This window comes from Jaculus jaculus, chromosome 4 (assembly GCF_020740685.1).
Source record: "Jaculus jaculus isolate mJacJac1 chromosome 4, mJacJac1.mat.Y.cur, whole genome shotgun sequence".
NCBI lineage: Eukaryota > Metazoa > Chordata > Mammalia > Rodentia > Dipodidae > Jaculus > Jaculus jaculus.
Window position 1 is genome coordinate 34,004,113 of NC_059105.1, and position 4,447 is coordinate 34,008,559.

The 4,447-nt window shown below is 45.9% G+C and overlaps 1 pseudogene; it reads right to left on the reverse strand.

Moving 5' to 3' along the window:
* Nucleotides 1-3,746: 3,746 nt before the first annotated feature.
* Nucleotides 3,747-4,195, reverse strand: LOC123460221 (annotated as a pseudogene).
* Between the last annotated feature and the right edge of the window lie 252 nt (nucleotides 4,196-4,447).

Sequence of the window (4,447 nt, forward strand, 5' to 3'; positions counted from 1 at the left end):
TCTGTGAGCTGCTTCTGGTTTGTACCTTGTGCAGCAGCAAGAAGTAACTGCGACACCTTTGCTGAAATCTCTAAGTTCCAGCCCCTGACACGTATTCTGTATTGGGAGAACACACTGTGCACCATTTCCCTTCCCCACAATAAAAGTGTGTGTCTTGCTTGGTCATCTGCTTCTGACCTTGCAGTAGTTAAATCTATCCTCAGCATAGCAGCCAGAGTCATGTCGTGTAAATCATAATTCAGACCATGTGAGACCTTAGTCAGAAATCTCCAAGGGTTTAGGCATTCCATCTTAGAGCGCCACAGTGAGTGCTATGTGAATCTGGCTTTTCTTTCTTTCTTTCTTCTTCTTCTTTTTTTTTTTTTTTTTTTTTTTGCCTTTTGGGGTAAGGTCTCACTGTAACCCAGGCTGACCTGGGATTGGCCTTGAATTCATGGCAATATTCCTACCTCTGCCTCCCAAGTGCTAGGATTTGAGGTGTCCACCACCATGCCTGGCCTGTCTTTCCTTTCTTTCTCCTTCCTTCCTTCCTTCCTTATTATTATTATTTTTTTTTTGCTTTGTGTGTACAATGGGTAATGTGTGTGCATGGTGTGATGTGGTATGTGAGGTTGGTGCTTCATATACTCACCTGTGGCCAGGGTGCTCTCTTGGAACTTCAGGTGTTCTGCTCCGTAGCTCGACTCCTGCCCGGCTCCTACAATTCTTGGGTCTCTGCTCCTCTTGGGGTCTGGGGTTACAGGTGCTCCTGGCCACATCCAGCTGCTTACATGGGCTCTGGAGATTCAAACCTGTCCTGTCTCAGGCCCCCTTGGGTCCTCATTCTTGTGCAGGAAGCACACCTTGTGGCTGAGCCACCTCTCTGGCCTGGGGCTCGCCTTTCTTGGCCCACCATGTTCCCTCCCTGGCCTCTACTTGCCTATTCCAGCACACTGATTGTGCTCCAGGCCCACGGAGCAATGGGATTCTCCTGGAATGTTGAATGCTTCTGCCTTCACACTCTGGCTGCAGCATTATTTCTTGTGATAACTAGATGTGGCTTGACCTTGCGCCTGCTTTGGGGCCTCACTCAGATCGTTCAACCTTCCTCACTTGCTGCCTTTCCCTGTGTAGTCCTCTCCTTATCGCATGTCACTGCTAATAGAGTACGGTTTACCTACTCCTTTTTGTGAATCTTTCTTCTTCTCTCACTTTCTTTTTCCATGCTGAGAATTGAACCAAGGACCTTGCACATACTGTGAAAACATCTCTACCACCAAGGCACACCTCCAACTACTTAATTCTCTTTGGTTTGCTTGTTTTTGAAATAATAGCTCCGGAGTGCTGGGACAATAGGAATGGGATGCTATTCTCTGTCACTATTTCTTTTTAAATGTCTATTTCAGTTTTTGATACTCCACTTTGGAATGATTTTTTGTTGTTGTTGTTTTCAACACTCTAGCCCAGGCTGACCTGAAACTTACTCTATAGTTCCAGGCTGTCCTTGATCTCATAGTGATTCTCCTAACCTCTGTCTTCTGAGTGCTGGGATTAAAGGTGTGTGCCAACATGTCTGGCTTAAATGTCTGTCTCTCAAGCAAGCACCTTTAACTGCTGAGCCATCTCTCTAGCCCCTTAAATGTCTATTTCTTTACTGAACTCTAAATTCTAAGAGAGTAGTGATTTTTTTTTTCCCTCTAGTATGGGGGATTGAACCTAGGGCTTTGTAAATGCTGGGCACGTACTCTGCTGCATAGCCTGAGAGCAGGGATTTTTCTTTTTTTGTTTGGTTTGGTTTTTTGAGGTAAGGCCTCACTCTAGCCCAGGCTGACCTGGAATCCACTATGTAGTCTCAGGCTGGCCTCAAACTCACAGTGATCTTCCTACCTCTGCCTCCCAAGTGCTGGGATTAAAGGCACATGCCACCATGCCCAGCTCACTTTGTGCTTTATGTAGGTACTAAGGAATTGAGCCAGCAGGCTTTGAAAGAAAGCCTAAGCCATCTCCGCAGCCCTTAGACCTTATTTTTGGTTAACATGTGTTAATTATACATATTGATGAAGCCATGCTCTTTTTCCTCTAATTACTTTTATCATTTTTTTTTCACTCTTTGACTTCAGTGTTGATAGTAAATTTAGACCATAGCTTTATGAGTTTGCTGGGTGTGGAGTAATAGCTCAGAGTCCAGAGAGGCTGTGAGGAATCGGGCACGAACAGACACACGCATCTACACGCACACTCACAGCAAGGTGCCACCCCACGCACGAAGGATCCGGTTTGCATTCTAACAAGCTCCCGATGGGCAGCAATGTGAGTGCAGTTTTGACAGCTTTCTGCAAACGGGACTCTAGTAACAGGAAAGGGTTTGCAAAAGATTGTTGCTGAAGCTGTCTTCTTTTTATCTCCATGTCCTAACTGTTCAACTGTGGAGTTGAACTTCCCAGGGGGGCGTTGGTGCTTAATCACATTTACCTTGCATTGGGAGGCGGGTGGGAGAGAAGGGGGTGCGCTGTGGGAGACAGGGGCGCCTCAGGAGAAAGACAAAGTCCTTGTTTGTGCTCGGGAGTTAACGGTTAACTCCCTGTGGACAAAGACCCACTTGTGATGATGGACTTCAATTCCTGCCTCTTTTTCTCCAATTTTATGTGGAGTTGGTTTAGTTTATCTACCTGTCTTAGAGAATTGCAAACATTAAGAATGGATTTGGTCTTTTAGACCCAACCCTCATGAACAAGGGGTTTGAACTGTAAGTAGGGAGTGGCACAGGCTTTTCGTTTGGAGCTGTCCCCCCCCCCCAACACTTTTCAGATATGCAGATATACCATTTAGCCTCCTAAAGCCACAGTAAGGTCTCCTATCTATTCATCCTTTGAAGATAGTAATACATGACTCAAGTAGAATGTTTAACAGTTTTATTGACCTATTTTTTTGCATGCCATAAACCCATCCATTTTATGTGCCTGATTTGAGTAGAATTTTTATTATAACCAAGTTGAAAAGTCATGACATCTTCTTAGCCCCTGTACTGGACAGAATCATTAGACACTGTGGTTGTTTAACTGCTGGTAACCTACTGTGTAATTCAACCCTACCTTGACATACTGTTTTTCAGTATTTTTTTTTTTTTTTTAATGATAGACTTTTGCTTTACTTTGCAGGTACAGGACAGTGGCCTGCACTTGGACTTCCTTGATTTTGTTCTCTCAGTATCTATAGCCACAGGGGCTGCTTCTCCCAAGATAGATAAGCAGTTTGATCTTCATGTGCTCCATGGAGACCCTTAAACATCCCAACTCTCCAGTTTCAGTTCCACATTTCTCCCATTTCATTGTCCCCACTTGTGCTGGCAATCTGCCCTGGTTGTGTCCAAAGCTTCTTGGGGAAGTCTGGCAGTGTCTACATGTTCCAGGCCTGCTGGCCTGAGCAGCCTGTCCTCCAGATGCATGTGCCACCTCATACATCTGGCTTTACGTGGGTACTGCGAATTTGAACCCAGGTCCTTAGGCTTTGCAAGCAAGCACCTTAACTGCTGAGCAATCTCCCCAGCCCCAGCCTGTCCTTTGTAGTCTACCACATTGTCCAAGTGTAGACAGCTGCTGGCCTAAGCATGTGGGATATACTTGGGGATAAAATCCTCCTTACACAGCCCTCATACAGAAAGGACTCCAGCCCAGAATTTCTAGTCTACACCTAAACCAAGACTGAGTAAAAGAACAGACTTATTTTAATCAAATTCCAAAACAAGGGACACAATTTCAGGTCTGGGCTCAGCAGAGGATGCATGTGTATGTGTGTAAAAGATTTGTTTCCCAAAACAACAAAGGGAGCAAGATGGCCAAAGTGGCCTCTCGCTTTCCTGGAAGCTGCCCCACGGGCGGCGACTTGGTCCAGCTGACTTTGGGGATATCGTAGTGCCCTGTGAGTGTGTCAAGGTGTCTGTTGAAGTCCTCTACTCTCTGTTTGTAGGTTTTGGATGCTTTCTTCAGGATTCTTTCCATTTGCCGCTTCTCTTGCATCTTCTCGAAGGCCACCTGCGCCGGGTCCGCTTGTCCAGACAGCGCCTCTTCTCCTCCTCGCTCTTCTTGCTGGTTCCCATAGCTTCCCGAAGCTTCGCCTTGTCCTTGTCCTTCTTCTTCTTCTTTCGCTTTGTTAAGCCGAGCTCCGCGACGCCTTTCAGCTTCAGAGGTCTCTTTTGGACCTGTTCGTATGCTTCCATAGCGCACATCTTTTTTTTTTAAAAAAATATTTTATTTCTTTATTTGAGAGAGAGAGAGGAAGAGGAAGAGGCAGAGAGAGAGAATGGGCGCACCAGGGCTTCCAGCCATTGCAAACGAACTCCAGACACATGCGCCCCCTGTGCATCTGGCTTATGTGGGTCCTGGGGAATTGAACTGGGGTCCTTAGGCTTCTCAGGCAAACATCTTAACTGCTAAGCCATTTCCCCAGCCCCAGTATTCTTTTTTTTTTG